Raw genomic sequence first — 23,319 nt, 5'->3', positions numbered from 1 at the left:
ATTTAGATCACTGCTACAATGGTTAGAGAGTAACAATGAGATGACCTAATTTTAGATGCGATTGAATTACTAATTTAAGATCTCAATTTTAGCTTGTATACTTGATCCTTGTTGATTGAATGTATCTTTTTAGCTTCACAAGGATATTTTTCTTATCCTTCTAATTCGCTTCCTCTTAGCATCATTATATATTCAATTATCTTCCATGCATTCACACTTTCTAAATCTCAACTTGACCATATATTTATATCTCTGATGTTGTCAAGTCAGCTAGAATATAACTTAGAATAATTAATATTCATCTCCTCAGTCAGCTAGAACCAACAAACAATTCAATTGAACTTAATATGCCAAAACAAGAAAATCCTTTGTTAGCCAACCCTTCTTTGGTAGACACCAACTCAAAAATAATTTTCCTGTGTTAACCAAGTGAACTCGGTCAACACTACATATTTGTAAAGTTCCTTTGTTAATCGAGTGAGCTTGATTAACACTAGTTCCATCCAATATTTTCTTTATTAACCGAGTGAGCTCAATTAACACTCAACTTTCATAAGATTTCCTTTGACACCTGAGTGAACTTGATAGATACTATCTTCTAAACTAGGAAAACTCTAGAATACTTAACAAACATAGAAAACTATCTTCAATGCCCAAGTGAGCTCAACATACATTGACTGGCAATGATATGACATTTTGAGTAACATCAAAGACAATACACAATTAATCAATTGTTCCAACAATATCCCTCTTTGGCATTGATGGCAACACAACATGTCATGATGTAATAAAATCTTTAGAGCAAGAATAAATTAAGGAATTATCCTTAGTATCATTCTAATTCTCATCCATGAGAAATCCCTCTATCAGTGTGAACTCTTTCTACCTTCAGTTTCTCCTTCTGTTAGAAAACTTCTGTTTGTTGCAAATTCTTCTAATAGCAGACTCTGATTTTGATGTTAGACCAAGTTCATTCTCCCTTTTTACATCTCTTTACAAAATTTCTATGAGATATGACAAAAAAATTCTCCTTCTTTGACATCTCATGCCAAAGACAATAATCAGTGAATATCAATGTACCTCAAGTACTGATTCATTTGCAATATGCCCATTGTCAAGACTACACCAAATGATTGATCTTCAACATACTTTGGTTGATGCATCACCAAACTTTATTTAGTGAGCTTCAGATAGGGGAATGACCCCTAGCTTACCTCTTAGATATAGAAATGCATCCTTACGTAATGGCTTGGTGAATATGTCTGAAATTTTTTCTTTTGTATTCTTATATTCCAATCTTACTTCTTTATCTTGTACCAATTCTCTCAAGACAAAATATTTTATAGCAATGTGTTTTGTTTTGGTATGCATCATTGGATTCTTTGATATATTGATTATAGTGGTGTTATCACAGTATATAATTACTAAATCCTTGATCTCTATCTTCATACCTGCCAACAATTATTTGAACCAAATAATATTAGAATAATTGATTACCACTACCACATATTCTACCTTTGCTATGGACTGAGCTATACAATTTTGTTTCTTGCTTGTCCAAGACACTAGTCTTTTACCAAGAAAGAATGCTTCACCATTGGTGCTTTTTCTGTCATCAATATTTCTTGCCTTATCAACATTTGTGAATACTTTTAAATCCAAGTTACCTCCTATTTTGTACCATAAACCATATTCTTCAGTGCCCTTCAGATATCTCATAATTCTTTTGATTACCATCATGTGATTTTCTCTGGGATTTACTGAAATTTTTTCCACCATACAGATTGTTAATGCAATATTAGGCCTTGTATGCACTACATACTACAATTTTCCAATCATTGATCTATATGTGTTATGATATACCTCTTTGGAATCATCATTTTTGGAAAATTTATGTCTAGTAGATATAGGGGTTCCAACCGGTCTTGAATCTTCCATTCCAAATTTCATTAGTATCTCCTTGATATATTTAGATTGAGTAATGTAGTTATCATCTTTCTTACTGGATCTGCAATCCAACAAAAAATTTATCTCTCCAAATATAGACATTTCAAATTATTTACTCATTTCTTCTGAAAATGCCTTATATAAGTCATCATTTCTTGTGAATAAAGTATCATCAACAAATATTTCTGCCAACACAATCTTTTTGTTTGGTCCTTCTTTGATATACAAACTACTATCATATGTTCTTTGAAAACCAATTTGTACCAAGTAGTTATGAAATGTTTCATACCAAGCTCTGGGAGGTTGCTTGAGATAATATAATACCTTGTGTAATCTGTAGACCATGTCTCTTTTGCTAGGATCTACAAAACCTTCAAGTTGTTCAATGTAGATTTCTTCATCAAGAATTCCATTCAAGAATGCAGATTTTACATCCATTTGATAAAATTTAAATCCTCTATGAGCTGTATAAGCTAGTAAAGTTCTAACACCTTCTAATCTTGCAATAGGAGCAAAAGTTTCACCATAATCAATACATTCTTCTCGAGAATAGCCTTTACACACTAACCTTGCTTTGTTTTTGGAAACTCTTCCATCTCCATTTAGCTTATTTTTGAATACTCACTTTGTGCCAATTACATTTTTATCCTTGGGTCTAGGAACACGAGTATAGGCTTTATTATTCTCTATTTTTTCTATTTTATCATTCATTTCTTCAATCCAACTTTCATTATCCAAAGCATCTTTGATATTTCTAGGTTTAAATTCAGCAAGCAAACATGTACCTTTCAATTTGTTTCTTGTCATTGTTCCATCTGATTTGTCTCAATGATCTAGTCAGGTGCATGTTGCCTTCTGACATATCTTGCTAGCATAGGTTCATTGGATTTGGATTTTGTTTTACTGATTTCTTCAAGAAATTTAGTATTAAACTTGGGTCCCACTATCTATGACTTGGGTCCACCAGACTCAGTTTGCTCTAGTAATAGCTTAGCAGCCTTTGACTATGATTCAGGTCCTTTAGAATGTGACTTGGGTTGAACAAATTGTAACTGGGTAGTTGTTGGAGATTTTGGGGACTCAAGAGGTGAAGACTCCTATCTACTAGATAGATTTGGTAGGGTATTAGGTTCATAGTAAACAAATCTTCTATAATCCTCAAGGTCTTTGTTGCTTTCTTCTTCACTATTTTTTGCAAACTCATCAATTCTCACATGTGTACTTTTTGAGATTTTATGATTAGACAAAATCAAACATTTATATGCTTTACTTCTGCAGGAGTATCCTAGGAATATGCCTTCATCACCTTTGATATCAAATTTACCTTTCTTAGATTTTTTCAATATATAACATTTTCTAGCAAATACTTTCAAGTAACTTACATTAGGTTTGTAGCCATACCATAGTTCATAAGGAGTTTGATTTGAGTCTTTCTTTAGTTGCACTCTATTCAAAGTATGTACTATAGTGGTGATTGCTTCCTTCCAGTATTTGATTGCCAAATTCTTTTCTATCATTAGTGTTCTTGCACAATCCATGATGGATCTGTTCCTTCTTTTAGCTATACCATTTTGCTAAGGTGTACTAGGTGCTAATACTTGTCTTTTAATTCCTTCTTCAATGTATAATTCATTGAATTCATTAGAAATTAATTCACCACCTCTGTCTGATCTCAAACATTTCAACTTCTTTCCAGTTTTTTTTTCTACTCTTGCCAGATACCACTTGAATTTTTGAAAAGCTTTAGATTTTTCTTTTAGATACATTACAGTCATCATTCTAGAATAGTCATCAACAAAAAGAATGAAAAAATTATCTCCACTATAACTCTCTATTCCAGTAGGTCCACATAAATTTGTATGTACAAGCTCTAAGACTTCTTTAGAGTGATAGTTCTTTCTTTTGAAGCTAGTCTTTCTCATCTTACCAATTTGACAGTTTTTGCATAGACTCATATCAGGTTTCCTTGAGCTAGGAATACCTCTTATTCTTCTATTTTTTCTTATTTTAACTAGATTATAAAATTTTACATTACACAATCTTTTGTGTCATAACCAACTTTCTTCTACTTGAGAAATAAAAGATGAACTTTCACTGAGATATAGATAGAATAGGTAACCTTTTTTTTGTTTTCCAAATCCAACAAGTTTTCCTTTTCCATCTAGTAGTTTACCCTCCCCATTCATAAATTCTACCTTGAACCCAATGTTATTCAACTATGCCACACTCAATAGATTGTGATTTAGTTCTTTAACCCAATAAGCATTATCACATATAAGTTTATTGGTCAATGAGATACATCCTTTTCCTTTTATGTAACAAGGTTCACTGTTTCCAAATCTCACACTACCACCACCATAATGTTTCATGTGCTCAAAATTTTTTTTGTCTCCAATCAAATGATGTGACCAACCATTTTCAATAATCCATGTATCATTTTTGCTAACATGAGAGATAAGTGCCATCTTATCTCCTTCATCATTATATTCATCTTTTACATCAATATATACCATTTCATCTTCACTATTATTATAATTTTTAGCCATAAAACAATATTTCTTACCTTTGTCCTTGTAGTCCTTGTAGTTTTTAAATTCTTTCTTGCCTTTGTACTTATTTATTTTATTTTCATCCTTTTTTCTCTATTTGGGCACCTTACAACAATGTGACCAACTTCTTCACAAGAAAAGCATATAAGAGGAATCTTACCTTTGTACTTTCCTCTGACTTTAGAATATTTCCTTGCAAGTAGGGCTTCAACAACTTCAAGATCATTGTCAGAACTTTCTTCTTCATCTTCACTTCCTAATTGATTTTCCTTTGATTTCTTACTCCTTTTCTTGAGTGATAGTTTGGCTTCAAATGCAGACGTAATACCTTTGGAACTAAGAACATAGTTATCATAGTTATCCAACTCAAAAGCTATCAATCTTCCAACTAGGGCATCCAAATTGATATTTCTATTTGGATCACATCTCATCTCTTGAAAGAAGACACTATAATTGCATAGATAGGAAGAAGGGTTCTGAGTACTTTTCTCATAATTGTTTTGTCATCAATGTCTCCTCTAGATGATTTTATTGTGCTCACACTTGCTTTGATTCTTTCAACATATTTTGCAATATTTTCATCTTCTCTCATCTTCATCTAATCAAATTATCCTCTGAGACTTTCTGCTTTAGCTCTTCTTATATTATCATCTCCTCCCTAGATGTCTTACAATTTAATCCACATATTATAAGTTGTAGTATAGTCTTTGACTTCATCAAATTTAGCATAATTAAGAGTAGATGCAATGTCAATCATCATGATGTTATGATTTTTCTTTTCAACAATATCTTCAACTGATAATGTTCTAGTAGGAGTCTTGTATTTAGTATCAAGATGTACTTATATCCTAAATCATTGATAGTTTCTATTTTTAACCTCATATGTCCTTTCCATGCTAGAAAATTGTCTCGGTTTAACTTGGGAATCTCTCTTTTGTAAGACATCCTGAACTTTAGCTTAGGTCCTTGAAATCTTCTTTGTAAGCACCAAAAGCTCTGATACCAATTTTTGGAAATATAAGAGGAGTAACTAAGAGGGGAGGGGTGAATTAATCATCACAAAAATAAATCCTAGAACCCTTAGATGTCAATACAAAATAAACCTTGAGAATTGAACTCTACTGATGCTTGGCAAATACTTAACATGAAAATCTTAAGATATTATTTGTGATTATTATTACTTTAAATGAAAATCTTAAGATATCATTTGTGATTATTATTAATTTAAATGAAAATCTTAAGATATTATTTGTGATTATTATTACTTTAAATTAGGTACAAACACATAAGAGAAATAACATGAACTCATTTGACACTGAGATTTAACATGGAAACCTGATTTGGTAAAAACCACCAATTGCAATTAGTTACTGATTTTCACTCTTCTGAAGTGAGCCTTGTTAGAAGTCAACCCTATTAAAGGTTACAAAACACAATGTTAGGTGTGACCCTGTTAGAGGATTTAATCACCCTATTAGGAGGGGCTTTGTTAGAGGTCTTTGGAAAATTCAATAGAAATTCCACCTTGTTAGAGGATTTACAAATAACTATTAAGCCAACTCTATTAAGAGACTTAGATCACTACTACAATGGTTAGAGAGTAACAATGAGATAACCTGATTTTGGATGCAACTAAATTGCTGATTATAGATCTCTATTCTAGCTTGTATACTTCATCCTTCTTGATCAAATGTATCTTTTTAGCTTTACAAGGATATTATGCTCATCCTTTTGATTCACTTCCTCTTAGTGTCATTAAATTTTCAATGCATTCACGCTTTCTAAATCTCAAATTGACCTTATATTTATATCTTGCATATTGTCAAGTCAGCTAGAATATAACTTAGAATAATTAATATTCATCTCTTCAGTCGACTAGAACCAACAGACAATTCAATTGAATTTAATATGCCAAAATAAGAAAATCCTTTGTTAGTCAACCTTTCTCAAGAGACACTAACTGAGAAACAATTTTCCTCCATTAACCAAGCCAACTCTGTGAACACTACATATTTGAAAAGTTCCTTTGTTAAACGAGTGAGCTTGGTTAACACTGGTTCCACACAATATTTTCTTCATTAACTGAGTGATCTCAGTTAACACTCAAATTTCACAAGCTTTCCTTTGACACCTGAGTGAGCTCAATAGATACTGTCTCTCAACTAGGTAAACTCTAGAATGGTTGGTAGACACAGAAAACTATCTTCAATGCCTGAGTGAGCTTGACATACATTAACTAGAAATAATATGACATTTTGTGTAACATCAATGACAATACACAATTAATCAATTGTTCCAATAGCTAGCACTTATGAGGTAGGTTAATTAGTTGGTTAAGCGAGGTTAACGTGGGTCAATGGGTTGGATTTAGCTAATTATAGGGATTTGGATATAGTTAAGGGTTGGGAATTGATTTGAAATTATTTATTAGATCAAAGGGGATTTTTGAGAGAAAAATTAAATAGTTTTATGCATTAATTTAATTTAATAGGAGAATAAGGATTTAATTGATAATAAGACTTTGTATTTGTCATTTAATTTTATCAATTGGGCTATAATTGATTAATTGAATTAATTAACTAGTGGATGATAATAGAGTAATTAAATATTAAATACTTAATTAATGATGCCTTAGGAGATGACTAAATAGGATCACTTTGTTGAAAATATAAGAGGAGTAACTAAGAGGGGAGGGGTGAATCAGTTACTACTAAAATAAATCCCAGATCCCTTAGATGTCAGTACAAAATGCAAACTAATAACTGAATATTGCTAAAGCTCGGTAAACACACATAAAATGTTGTAACTCAGTAAGAATTGATTATGCTCAGTAAATCATTAACATATAAACCTTTAGATGTTATCTGTGATTAACATTACTTTAGCTAAGTTGCAAACACATAACAAAAAATAGCATGAACACAGTAGACATTGAGATTTAACATGGAAACTCAATTTGGGAAAAACCACAAATTACAACCAGTTACTATTTTTCACTCTTCTGAAGTGAGCCCTATTAGGAGCCAATCCTATTAAAGGTTACAAAACACATTGTTAGGTGTGACTTTATTAGGGGATTTAATAACCCTATTAGGAGTGGCCTTGTTAGAGGTCTTTAGAGAATTCAACAAAACTATCACCTTGTTAGAGGATTTACAAATAATTGTTAAGCCAACTCTGTTATGAGATTTAGATCACTACTACAATGGTTAGAGAGTAACATTGAGATGACCTGATTTGAATGCAACTAATTTTTTGTTTATAGATATTTGTTTTGGCTTGTACTTGATCCTTCCTAATCAAATATAGCTTTGTTGTTCTACAAGGATATTCTATTTATCCTTCAAATTTGCTTCCTCTTCTTACCATTAAATCTTCAATAACATCTTCATACTTTCAAACTCACACTTTGAAATCACAACTTGACCTTATACTTATATCTTCAACTATGTCAAGTCGGCTCAAATACAACTTAGAATAATTAATATTCATCACCTTAGTCAGCTAGAATCAATAGATACATCAATTAAGCTTAATATGCTAAAATAAGAAAATCCTTCATTAGCCAACCTAGCTTGGTAGAAACTAGCTCAGAAATGATTTCTTTTGTTAACCAACATAAGCTTGGTTAACACTACAAACTCACAAAAATCCTTTGGCAACTGAGTGAGCTTGGTTAGCACTGGTTCCATCTAACTTTCCTTCATTAACTGAGTAAGCTTGGTTAACACTCTCTTTTTGCATCTTTTCCTTTGACACCCAAGTGAACTTGGTAGACACTTCCTTTTGAACTAGGCAAACACAAGAACACTCGATAGACACTAAGAACTATCTTCACTGCCTGAGTGAGCTTGGCATATATTGACTAATAATGATATGAAATTTGTGTAACATCAAAGACAACACACAATTAATCAATTGTATCCAACATACTTAAGTGATCTAATCAGATTTAGGTGTCTACAATCATTACAATGCAAGGAGTAGATTCTAAGTGGATAGATAAAGGGAAGCGATGACCTACGAGGATAGATACTACCTTGAGCTTAACATAATGAAAATATGAGCTTTAAAGATTGGAGTGTGTCCTATTATTTTTTGAGGATCATTGCAAATGTACTAAGAACTGTCATTGTATTTGGTATGTGTTTTCCAAATGGCAACGACCTCTTATTTAAATTGAGAATAAGTCACGAGGAGAGACATGTCTATTCATTAATTAAATAATTAATATAATAAATATTTAATCATTGTTATATTTATATAATATTAATTTCTCTCATACAATAATAAACTTATATATAAATTATATCTCACATATAATAATATATAGGTGTATTTGACATAAGTTATCAAACATCAACACTCCCTCTTAGCTAGGGAGGATAAATACATGTGTTACCTCAAAGTAATATCAAGTTAGCAAGATTAAGGATATACTTGATAAGAAGATATCCATCATTTTGATATCACATTTGATATCAAGAGTATTGGTCTCCTAGAATATCAACATATGATATTTACCAAATACCCAATAAGGTTTGATATGAGATCTCATATCATGAGTATTGGTCTCCCAAAATACATGTTATTCACCAATTAATCAAAAATGTTTGATATCACACATGATATCATGAGTATTTGCCTCCAAAAATATCAATGATACTCACCAAATACTATGTGTAATGGCCTTCCAAAATGTTGAGATCCAAGATATTCACCAAATATTGTGAGTAATGGCCTTCTAGAACATCAAGTTGTGTGATATTTTCTAAGTACTCTATAAGTAATGGCCTTCCATAACATCAAAACATGTGATATTCACCAAGTAATTTGTGTAATAGCCTTCCAAAATATCAATATGCGTAACATTCACCATGTACTCAAAAAAATATTTATAAGACAACCATTATGCAAAGTATAATCTATCATGATTTGTATAGACATTGTAAGATGTCCATCATAATAGAAATAAAGTTATTGTAAGATCGTTACCTTTCAATAACTTTTGGAAATACAAGTGACACCATTAGAAATTCATCAATTCCTCATGATGTACATAGGGGGTAGGCCCAATGAAATCACACAGTTACGAGATATATTCATGAATTACAGTTCTCTTGACTGCTACATTTTATTGACCACCAAGAATCCATCTCAACATAGTTTACTCCTTCTAAATCGATATGATTGAGATCACTGAATGTTGATTGAATCATATCCTCTATTTGATCCTTTAGATAGATGTGTCAAACTCCCTCTCAACATCAATCTTATGAGCTCCTTAGCCAATGTTGCCTCTAATGAAGTGTTAGATTCCCTCTTTTCCTACAAAAACATTCTTAGAGGAAGAGATCAAGGCAAATAATTCTTTTAATACTAATAAGAATATTAACATTAGTTAGGATATTACTAATTTAACTCATGCTTATTGCTAATAATAATAGAAATAACTCTTTATTTTATATTTCTAATACTAGTAATGATTGGAAAGTAATTTTTAATAATAGAAATTTCACAGAATTATATTATATCACTCAATAAAATATACATTAAATAAATATCTAATGTATATTTAAACAATATACATATATCTAATATGTATGTATGTATATGTATATATATATATATATATATATATATATATATATATATATATATATATATATTCATATATATATATATATTCAATATATTACTTGTTGATCTCATTTTGGTTTTGACACATGAGTGACAATACACTTAAGTCATTATTTAATAGTACTTAGTGCATGCTGAGTAAGTAGTGAATGTCAAGCATAAGTTGTCAGATAATGCATGTCGAGCAAGATATATAGTATGTGCTGAGCACCAATATGTATCGAGTAGATAGTTAGTACTAAGTCTCTCTAGTGACGAGTAAGCTAGTATATGTTGAGTGATTTAGATGCCGAGTGAATAGTGGATGCTGAGTTATTCAGAGGCCATGTTACAACATTGAAGATATAGTGGATGTTGAGCATCAAAGGCTTCAAGTGCCAAGTAAATGGTTTTGAACATAGTTTTTTGTAATGGCACAAAATCCAATGTAAACCATTTTTGGGCTAACTTAAGGATTGTTTTGCGATTCTAGATGATAAGAATGAGTATATATTGAGAATCCCTATGTAGTACATGCAACCAATCATATTAAGGGATGAATTAAGTGACAAAATGGGTGAAACACAATCATTGATTCCTACCTAACCTTAGGTCACCTATGTCTTCTTAAGGAAGGAAAACCCCATAGAGTTTATGACCGAAGAGAGAAGTTTGCATGTGTAGATGGAGAATTGACGATGACTAAGGAGTTGTGACAAAGGATTGAATTACATAATTAGTTAGAGAGAACATGGGAAAGTAGAGAGAGCATAGGAGTGATACATTTGATCATAGAGGATCAAGTATACATCAGGATAGAGGTGATCTAATATCTAGAAGAGAGGTGCTAACCAAAAGATCAAGGCTAAAACATTCTAACAAGTGAATCAATAAAAATTTCTTAACCAAGTAGTCCTAGCAGGATTTTGTAAATTCTTTAACAGGGTTCTTACTTCATTGTAAGTTGAAGTCTAACTAGGTAGACTTCTAACAGTGTGTTGAAATCCTTTAACAGGGTAAGATCTAATACTCTTTGTAAGCCTTTAACAGGGCAAACCTTTCATAGGGTAGATCATAGTTTATGATCAAACAATTGTAACCTTCATTAGATAAAATTTACAATTGCAATAGTGAAGATTTGTGAGTGTCATCCCCACCCCATTTTTACCTTCTCATTGGAGGGTTTCTACGTAACCAAATATCTTGTGTCCTATGAGTTGAATGCTATTTGTTTTCATGCTATGGATGAATATGTTTAGTTTGGTATTTCAATTTACATGCAAATCATGAGATGGATGTGTGGTGAATGTTTTAATGGATAAAGTTTTGAAGAACTAATTCACCCCTCCTCTCAGAGTTTACTTCCCTATTGTATTTCCAACAAATGTTACTTATTAATACCCAATACACATCCTAACCAATTCTTAGTTGACATTCACTTAAACACATGTTCATAATGAAGTAGATAAATACTTATCTCCAAATTATGCTAACGTGGTCTATAAAGTGCGTCTGAACTCATTGGGTGTCCAATCTATCCAGATTGAAACTCTCACTATGTAATGTATGTAAGGATTGATTAATACCAATCTTCTAATATTTACTATTATATGCAAGACAGAAATTAAGATACCACTATGCAACAATATGGTAAATTGATAATTTTACAATATAGATTTGATTATGCTCCATGGTAAGTTTTCAAAATAATCACCCATAGTTGTATACAATATCATCATCCTTTCATACATAGGCTTTTGAGCACCTTCGTATTCTAATTATTCTACGATGGTTAATAGGTTTTGGTATTTGATGTGTACATGTCTACCACTTGAGCATGATGAGTGCTTGGTCACTTGTTGAGTACGGCCTACTGTGTAACCCCACTTTGATCACACAGCTTTGATACCATGTTATTTTTCTAAGGATCATTGCAAATGTACTAAGAATTGCCATTGTATATGGTATCTATTTTCCAAATGGCTGCGACCTTTTATTTAAATTGAGAATAAGTCACAAAGAGACATGTCTATTCGTTAATTAGATAATTAATATAATAAGTATTTAATCATTGTTATATATAATATTAATTTCTCTCATATAAAAATAAACTTATATATAAATTATATCTCATATATAATAATATATAGGTTTATTTGACATGAGCTATCAAACATCATGACATCCAATTTAAGATGGTACAATACCCTACTCAAATGATGGCTAGGTTGGCTTTTTGAGCTTTCCCAATTTATAGTTAGTTATTTAGGATCTCTTTAAGATATTACAATAACGTTCCCAATGCTATGTTACAATTTACAATTTCAAAAGTAATTCCCAATACAAAGTTAGCTTCTAGTGAACATATCACATGTTATACCTCGATGACCTTCCAAAAATGCTCTTCAAGATGTGCTAATATGAAAATAGCCTCACAAATATATATTCAACCATGATCCAAGATCAATATCCTTAATTTCATCTCCTCCATAAGATATAGCCAAATATCTACAACCTATTTTCTTGCACACTGACCTGCTACTAGTCTTCATAAAATGATTTTTAACTTATACAATACTTAATATAAACATAATATAAAATAGATGAAGTTTTAAAATGCATTTCTAAATATGATTCTAATCTCACATAACTTAAACTATTATAGCCCATCCTTGTTGACCAATCCAACCTCTGTTATGTGCATAATCCTTGTTTGACATGATCTTAGACATATATATGTTGACATCAATGACAAACCTATCATTAATACTATACATATCAAGCATGTCTAGGTTTCAACTAACTCTATAATCCTAATAATCTCTCCTTTTGGTATTGTGGAAATAGATGATGAAAAAGCCATCAACCCAAAAAGATTTTCTAAATATATACTACTTTCCCAACAATCTCTTGAGATTCAATTATTTATATACAAATTTTTGAATATCCTCAACATATAAACCCTATGCATACTCTGATATATCTATTATTATTCCTTTTACATACTCCCCCCCATACAAAAAATCCATTTCTTTGATTTTTTCATGTGTTACTCTCCCCCATTGACATCAATGACAAAAAGGCATCGATATACCAATTAGAGAATTTGATGCACTCTCATTATTCAGCCATGTTGGTTTGAGAAATAAATACCAAGTGCCAAAATACACTTTTGTACTGAAGAACATTCATAAGAGTTCTTTGTTAGAAACAATAGTCCACCAAGATAACTTGTTTTGGGGGGGGGGGGGGGGGGGGGGGTGTGAATCAATTATCCAATAATTAAGACATTTATCAACTTTAAACAATCCTATCTATTCAACCAAAGTAAAAAATAACCATAACAAGGTGCACATTGATAATTACACCAGATATGTTAACTAGGGAAACCCTTGATCAAAGGGGAACCCCTGGTGGGAATGATGCCCACAAGATGATGTACTATTATAAATATTCCTTATTAGAGGATGGACCTTGTTAGGAGTCTATTACAACATTTAGTACATATCAGTCCCTCTTAGGAGACTTTGAATCCTTGTTAGAACATTCAACCCTATTAGGACTTGTGCCAACCCTGTTAGGAGTTGTAGAAGATAGAAGGACCCACTGTCCAAACAACTTTTGGAGCAAGATCACCAAACTCACTATCCAATTGATCTCTCAACTATTCCTTGCAAAATAATTGTATGTATTATACTTTAACTTCTTTCCTCTATCCTATCAACCAGACCAATCACTATCATACCTTGTAGATTAGGTCACGAACTTTAGATCCAAGTATCCAACTTTAGATTATACAATAAAACCTAGACAACAAAGTTTCCTTCACCTTCGCTCCACTCTGCTCAACTTCACATTTTTCTCTTTGTACTTCTTAAAATTACTTCGCATTCATACTCATGATAAACGAAAATGTCCTTCCTTTATATTGAAACCATAAAACAATTCCCTAAGTAGGCTATTACACCTTCTCAATTAATTATTATAGGACCACATTAAGAACATGTTAGACTTAGTGATAACATTAATCTTCCATCTTGCAACTTGAATATCTTTCTGTACATGTAACATTATGATGACCAAACTTAACCACATCATCACCAACATGTCTTCTTTACATCTTTAACTTTGGATTTTCAGAATAAAAAATCTGCTAAGAGATATAACAAGTTTACTAGAACATGCCATTGTAAACTTTATCACAGAACAATCTTTACTAAAACTTGCATAACTTCTTCCAAACTTAATATCTTATGCTTCCAAGGTTAGTTGTATACACCAGACACTTAGTAGTGTCTCCCTTTAACCTTGCTACTAACTATACTCAATGATCTATCTGTACCAACTTGATCTTTCCACTGTTCTTCTATCAAATACCATAGAAAATTGTTATATTGACATCAATGACAAATATAGTCATGAATGTAACATATCATTATGATAATGATTTGATCATGTTTCTATAATACTCCCCCATAAGAATATCATCAACATTCATGCTTCCAACAATCTCCTCCTTTGGCATTGATGACAACATAGATGAAAAAATCTAGTTCTAAAAATACCAATTGCAAAAGATTGTTAATCTTTCTTTTCAAATCCCCTTCATCAATCATTCTCCCCCATTGATATACTTATCCAAAACTATTTTCCATGCTAAACTTCTCCCTTCAATGTACTCAAATTATTTTTCATGCTAAACTTCTCCCCCATTGACATCAGTGTTAAAGGTTTCAACAACCAACAATCCCTGCAACAACTATTTCTAACTAGCTCAAGTGTCTAAAGACATTTTTCTAAACAACATTCAACAAGAGTCCTAGATGATGCTGTCCATCACAAATATTCCCCCAATAGGAAGCATCGACATTCAATCTAGACAAACAATAGTGCTCTATTGCACTGGACTGATGCACTCTTGCATCATCTACTTTGATGTAGGAAGGGGCATAACCCTGACATACCTAAAAAATACTTAAAAGTCTCTTTAGGAAGAGGCTTAGTGAAGATATCTGCAATCTACTCTTTAGTGCTCACATACTCCAATGTAATTTCTTTTTCTACAACTTTCTCTCTCAAAATATGATACTTGATAGAAATGTGCTCAGTCTTAGAATGCAACATAGAATTTTTAGACATATTTACTGTACTTGTGTTGTCATAATGTATGAAAACAGGTTCACCAAATTCTATCTTTATATCCTTCAACATTTGCTTCATCCAAACAACTTGATTATAATTGTTTGCTACTACAACATATTCTACTTTTGCTATACTTTATGAGGTACAATCCTACTTCTTTCTTAGCCAAGAAAGCAATCTTCCTCCACGAAAGAAGGCTCCACCACTGGTGCTCTTTCTGTCATCCATACTGCCTACCCAATCAACATCAATATAAGAATTTAGAGTGAAATCATTAGATTTTTCATACCACAATCCAAATTTTGGTGTTCCTTTCATGTATCTAAATATCCTTTTAACTGTTACATAATGTGCTTCTCTAGGATCAACTTGGAATCTTGCAACAATTCCAATTGCATTTGCTATATCCAACCTTGTGTGAGTCAGATATTGTAATCCTTCGATCGTAGATCTATACTTCTTTTTTTCAACAGTAGGTGTCTCATCCTTTGTAGATAACTTGTGTCCAGTTACTACAGGTGTTCCAATGGGTTTACATGTTTTCAAACCAAACCTTTTCAGTAAATCTTTCAAATACTTAGTCTGAGAAATAAAGATTCCTTCTTTATCCTACATAATTTGTAATCTTAGAAAATATTTTCTCTCCTATCATGCTCATTTCAAATTCCTTCTTCATTTCTTCTGCAAACTTGTCACTTCCATCATCATTTCCTCCAAATATGATATCATCAAAAAATATTAGCAAAATAATTAATCCATTATCAATTTCTTTCCAATATAGATTACTATCTGCCATACCTTTGCTATATACAAGCTTTTTCAAATGCTTGTCCAACCTTGCATACCAGGTTCTAGGTGCTTGCTTCAAGCCATACAATGTTTTCTTTAGTCTGCATACTATGTCCTTGTCATCTATCAAAGAACAACCTTCAAGTTTCTTTATGTACACCTCTTCTTCAAGTTCTCCATTCAAAAATGCTGACTTGACATACATCTAATATACTTTGAATTTCTTATATGCTACATATGCTAAGAATAACCTTACTACTTCTATTCTTGCCACAAGAGCATAGGTCTCATCATAGTCTATTCCTTCTTGCTATGAGTAACCTTTACATACCAATCTTGCTTTTTTCCTTACAACTTCACCTTATTCATTCATCTTGTTTTTGAATACCCATTTAAGTCCTATCACATTCTTGTCTGCTAGTCTGGGGACCAATTCCCATGTCTCATTCTTTCTTATTTGATCCAATTCCTCTTTCATAGCTTGCTTCCAATGATCTTCTTTACATGCTTCATCTGCATTCTTAGGTTCAACTTGAGATATCAAACATAGTTCTTCATTGAATCCGCTTCTTGTCATCACAACTTTATCTCTATTATCGATGATCTGCTCGAGTGGATGATTCTTTTTCATATTCTTACCCAAAGTATGAGTTGCTATCTCAACTCTTAGCTTTATTAAATGTTTTGAGCTTTATTCATGCCTTGTTTCTCCTTCATTCTGTAAATCATTGTTAGTCTCAAGGAATGCTTCAGTATTCCTTGGTTTAGTAACAACATAATCATCTAAATTGTAATTAATTATTCTTTCTTGTATCCCAAATTTCTTATCAACACTCACATTTACACTTTCCATAGTAGTCTTAGTTCTTCGATTATAACATCTATAGGCCTTGCTTTTTAATAAATAACCAAGAAACATACCTTCATTACTTCTAGCATCAAACTTACCAATACCATCATCTCTTTTGATATAACACTTACTGCCCAAAACTCTAAATTACTTACACTTTGTTCATAGTGTAGACTATTGCATTCACAGCTTCTCTCCAAAAAATCTTGGATACATCATTCTCAACTAATATAGCTCTTGCTACTTTTACTAACTTGTTTCTTCTCTCTGCTATACCATTCTATTTAAGGGTTCTTGGAGCTGATAACTATCTTTTTATTCCATTAGCTTCACAAAAGATGTTAAACTCATTTGAAATAAATTCACCTCCTCTATTTAATCTTAAACATTTAATCTTCATGCCTGATTCATTATCAACTCTATTCTTGAATATCTTGAACTTATCAAATGGCTCAAATTTTTCTTTAAGAAATGCAACCCACATTACTCTAGAAAAGTCATTAACTAAAATCAAGAAATACCTTTCACCATAGAATCCTTTAGTCTTTGTAGGACCACTAAGATCTGTATGTGCAATCTCCAATTTTTCTATAGTAGTAAACTTCTTGCTGGGAAAAGAAGTTCTATTATGCTTTGTCAAAACACATTCCTTGCAAATTATGTTAGTAGGTTTTACAATCTTAGGAAAATCTCTAATTGCAAACATACTACTAGTCTTCACAATATTGTCAAATTTTACATGATAAAATATCTTATGCCATAACCAACTATCATCTACCTTTGCAACCAAACATGTCATTTTAGTAGGATTTAATTGAAATACATTACCTTTAGATCTAGTTTCTATTCCAATTACCTTTCCATCTTTGTCTCTGATCATGCATATCTTCTTTGTGAACTACAATTGATAACCTTTATCCACTAGTTGTCCAACACTCAAAAGATTGTGCTTCAAACCATCAATAAAATATACATCCTCAGTGTTAGTTTTACCATCAAGACTTATAGATCCAATACCTTTAACTTGGCTTGTTGCATTATTTCCAACTCTAATGATACCTCCATCTTGACTTTTGAAGTCAAAAAACTTGTTCATATTAGTAGTCATATGATGTGAACAACTACTATCAATTATCCAATCAGATTTCTTTTCAACCTGTGATACCAAAGCTATTTTCTTGGACTTTCTTCTTTAATTGCTACAAATCCAATTTCATCATCACTAGCACTTATGACTTGTTCATCGGAATCATCTTCTTCATTTACATACAAGCATTCTCTATCTCTTCTAGGTTTGAAATTTCCTCTATAATTTTTCTCTCTTTTAGGACACTTAGATGCATAATGACCAAATTCATTACAAGTCCAATATTTAAAGATTTTCTTACCATCTTTTTCTCTTCTTACTAGAAGGGCCACTCCTTCAATTTTTCTATCCTCATCAGATCTACTACTGCTAGCAAAGTCTCCTCTAGCACTTGTGCTCCTTGATAAACTATGTCGAATATTCAAGGAACTGAAAGCCATTTCTATTCTGGTCAATTCTCTGAATTGTCTAAGTTCATTTTCAACTACTTCAAGTCTTCCATGTAATGTCTTCTTTGTGAAATATTTGGTACAAGAGATCAACAACTATATCATTTGAACTACTGACTTAAATGGTGGTGATAAGCTCTTCAATATATTCCATATCACCTCATCATCTTCTTTGATCCCTCCTTGAGATCTAATACCTATAGTAATTTTTGATATCCTTCCTACATATGTCCTTATAGATTCATCTTCCATCATTTTAACATCTTGAAATGCACAAATCCAACTTTGTAACCTCAATTTCTTAGAATGTTCATCAATTTCAAGAAGAGTGAAAAATAGTGCTTCTCTAGCTCTCATGTCCCACATGAAAAGGTCTCTTTTTTCCTCAGTACAAGTCTCTAAATCTTTTTCAACAATGACTATCTTTTCTAATTTTGTCAAAATCCAATATCCTGGACCCATACACATTAGATGTGTCTTCATCTTTTCCTTCTAGCTATCATAATTTGTTCCATCAAACTTCATACTATCATTCCTAAACATGTTTTCCATGGATCTCCCAAAGTTGTTAAACTTTATCTTCAAGGACCTAATGCTCTGATGTCAATTGTTAGAAATAATAGTCCACCAATATAACTTTGGGGGGGGGGGGGGGGGGGGGGGGGGTGTGGGTGGGGGGGGGTGGGCAGTGAAGGGGGGTGATTCAACTATCCAACAATTAAGACATTTATCAACTTTAAACAATCGTATCCACTAAACCAAAGTAAACAAGAACCATAACAAGATGTACATAGACAATTACACTAGATATGTTAACTAGGAAAACCCTTGATCAGAGGGAAAACCCCAGTGAGATTGATACCCATCAGATGATGTACTAATATAAATATTCCTTGTCAAAGGATGGACCCTATTAGGAGTCTATTACAACATTTTGTACATGTGAGTCCTTCTTAGGAGACTTTAAATCTTTTTTAGAATATTCCAACCCTATTAAGAGTTATGCCAACCTAGAGATTACTTTAGCGATGAATCTTCACCATTTGGTGATCTTGTCTCATAGATTGATAGTTATTTGGTGAGTAGCGCATGTAACGTAGTCAACTGTGTTGCCATATATTTATCAGATTTGGGTCCAATGCTTGTGGTATTCACCCATTGGTCAAAAATATCGGTCCAATCACCAATGTAATATATGTTTTGGATACATTTATTTTAAACATTTTTCCATCCTTTGTATGTTGTTTCTTGTTGGCCAACGTTCTTTCACCATTACTGCAACCAAATAATTTTCCCTTGGGTTGGGCATCACCTACCATTCTCGATGTGTGTTGACCACCATCCCCATTTAGCAAACTATTTCCTATTGTGGGCTTACATAGGAAGGTTGTTTTTCCTACATTTGATATTCTCGCTTGTTAATCTTGTGTAATTCACCAATGTAGATTAAACTATAAGATATTATTATTTTATACAATTCACTCTTTTCTGGTTTGGAGATTAGCATTTCTTATTGTTGCCAATGTTTTAGAGTGCTGAGTGCATTGCCCATTGACTCATGGACCATGGTTTTCATAGAAGACAAATGATTTTGAATTTATTTTTTATGTCGACATTGGTACTGGTACTGGTTATATTTTTAGGTTTACTATCTAGTGTCTACTGGTGATTGGACAACTCACATGCTAAGATACTGTATAGGTTTGCAAATTTTATTGGGTAGTACCATAGATTGTAGTACCCTTTTTATGAGAATGAATCATATTATTATTATTATATGTAGTCTAAGTAGTCTACTATCACTGTTCACAATCTTTGACTCATCACTATTTTAATCTTTTGTTCAACAACTAAGTTGATTTATTTTTTGTAGTCTTTATCAGTTTGCAATGTCAAACAAGAGGGTTAATGGGGGTTTCAATAGAATCCTTGAAAGCTAAGAGAGGCCACCATTGCCAAAATGTAGAACTATATCAGTATATTTTGGTGGTGGAAATGTTGGCAACCTACATGATTCACAAGTTAGATATCTAGTGCTTATTGAAAAAGGAGATTCATCATAATTTGGAGACCATATTGAAGAAGTTCAAGTTGGTGAACTTGATATCTCAGTCGAGGATGAAATTGAACATGATTTGGAGGCACTTCCCCTAGGTATGGAGTCACAAATTGATATTATAGAGTTGGAGTCAGTTAATGACCAATCGGGTGAGAAAACCAAAAGTGATTCCATAAATCATGTTCATGCACAAAAGGGGAAAATAAAAATTGGAAAAAAAAGATTGATCTTGCTGGTATCTATCCAAAAAGAATTTTCAATTAGAATGAATGGAAAAGTGCTGGTTCATTGAACCAGTGGCCAATCCAATTGATGGAGAGCCTCCTATAGAATGTAGATGTAATATTTGCACAGAGATAATAAAGAAGGAAAAGAGGTTGCAACTTAAACTTGATATAATAGAAAAACATGTTAGTGAAGTTTACAAAAAGGAAACTATAGGTGGAGTTAAAAAATTTGTGCTAACTTGGAAAACAAAGGACAACTATCTGCATATCAGGAATACCAAAATATACGAGTTACACAAGCAATTTAGGAGAAGTGTTCTAAAGTAAAAGGTTCTATTGAAGACTTCATTGGGAAAGAAATGGAAGTGCAAAATATGGGAAAAGTAGTTCAATTAAGTGTGGTCTTTTATATTTTGAGTAGAGGACATCCTATGACAGACTACCCTTCAATTACTGCCTTATTGTGCTTTTTTAAAATTTGAAACTATCTGAACAGTCATTGGTTAGTAAACAACAAGTGGGAATGGGCTAGATGTCTTGCATTGGGTGAAAAAGAAGATATGAAGAAAAAAATAAAACACTCAAATTTCATTGCATTGTCTCTGGATAAAGTTACAACAATTGATAATACTTCTTGGGTGTGCATGCATGTTTATACTGTAAATGATCTTTGTCGTCAACCCTTTCTACTATCTGTTGCTAAATTGAATTGTAGTGCGAAAGTTGAAAATTTATATGATTTATTAAAGAGTACTCTAATTGAATTTGGAGGTTTGGATAACATGGAGGTTGCCAAAAAGTTGGTGTGTGTTGGAGCAGATGGAGCATTGGTTATGCAAGGTCATAAAGGTAGTCTTTGCAACAAGATCAAGAATGATTTGGAACCCTATGCTATTCCCATTCATTGCATGACCCATCAATTTGAATCTAGATTTTGGAATTGTCAGCAATTTTGGTTGTGTATGTAAAGTGGAATTTATAATCAAAGAGATTTACCAATACTTTTGTCGAAGTCCAAAGTGAGTTCGAGAATTTTAACACTTTGCTCAAGGACTTATTGATGGGAGGAAACTTCTTAAAGACAATGATACCAAATGGACCAGTGCATTGAGTATTCTCTGAATATCTGTCATTGCTTGGACTAATCCACTTTGTGTGAGACAGATTCCCTCGGTTATATTCAAGTCTAACTAATGTTAAGATACTCTTAACTTTAGCAGCTATTCTCCCAATGCTAGAGGACATGAGAAATATTATTAAAAAAGTTCAACAAAGGGCTATGTACATTGCAAAATATAATAGGCTATGTAAAATGACATGTAATAGCCTGGATACTCTGTATTGATTACTACCATTAGATGAATCAAAGTTTGCAAAGTGGATAGAAATCATAGATTTGAACAATCTTGGGAACTTTTTACATATTGGTGCAAATGATGAGGTATGTGCTAGGGTACATGAAGTTGACATACCAATGCAGTACTATGCCCATGTCAACCCTGACTCCAACCCCAATGAAGTAGGAAGTGAAGTAGAATTAGAACCAGAGAAGGTACTTTCACACATTACCAGTGAAGACTTCAAGAAGATCAAAGACTCTATGCTTGACTCTATCAAGCAAGTTGGCTAAAATCTTTTGTTAGAAATTAGATTCAGATTCCCTCCTAAGGAACTACTCAAAGAAATGTCTATTATTTTTCCTCAATATTGGTCTCAAAACTGTTGATTGATTTTTAAAGAAGGATGACAACTTTGATTCAGCATTCTTGCAAACTTAAAGTAATCAATGAAGTACCTATAAATAGAATTTTAGATGAATCTTAACTAAGAGATCAATCATGTTCTTTTGCAAACATAATGAGGGAACACTATGATTTTATGGAGAATCCAAATGAAGAGTGAGTGATAACAAAGCTTTAGAAAAACCTTGTTGAGAGTAGTCAGCTGAGAGAGTCAATACTAGAATATTTAAAGCTTACCAATTTATGTTTGACAATGATATTGGGTTCAATGAAGGATGAGGGAGTTTTTAGTACTTTGGGCTTCTTGAAGTCAAAGATTAGAAACAAATTAGATAAAAATTTGGATCATTGTTTGGGGCTCTATAATTCTAGGTATGAGGTAGATAGTTTTCCTTATGGTAGGGCTCTCAACATTTGGAGAAATAGATGTCAAAGAAGAGGGATGACCAACATTCCAAACCCAAGTGACAATGGCAGTAGTGGTGGCAGTGGAAGTGGCGGTGGTAGTGGTTCATGTCCTGATATTGGAAGCAATGAAGATGATATTGATTTTGGCATGCATACTGACACTAACAGTAAATCTGAAGAAAACATAATGAACAATGAAATGTTATATGCAATAAATGAGGAGGATTCTGATGATAGTGATGTTGAGCCAGTCTAGGCAAAGTGGCAACTAGCAGCTTCTCAACTTCAAGTTCTAACTTTTGCGCTAGTCAAGTAGTAGGCTAGTAGCTTTGATCTAAGACTCTATCTACTAAGTAATTATATTTTTAGAAGTTAATTTATAGCCTTCATTCACTATCCTTTTATAGATGCTTAATTGTTTTTAAACATATTGATGTTACAAACTTACATG

The sequence above is a fragment of the Cupressus sempervirens genome, chromosome 2 (assembly GCF_028749045.1).
Source record: "Cupressus sempervirens isolate cs-2001-9-10 chromosome 2, ASM2874904v1, whole genome shotgun sequence".
In the NCBI taxonomy this organism is placed as follows: Eukaryota; Viridiplantae; Streptophyta; class Pinopsida; order Cupressales; family Cupressaceae; genus Cupressus; species Cupressus sempervirens.
This window is presented reverse-complemented; position numbering follows the sequence as displayed.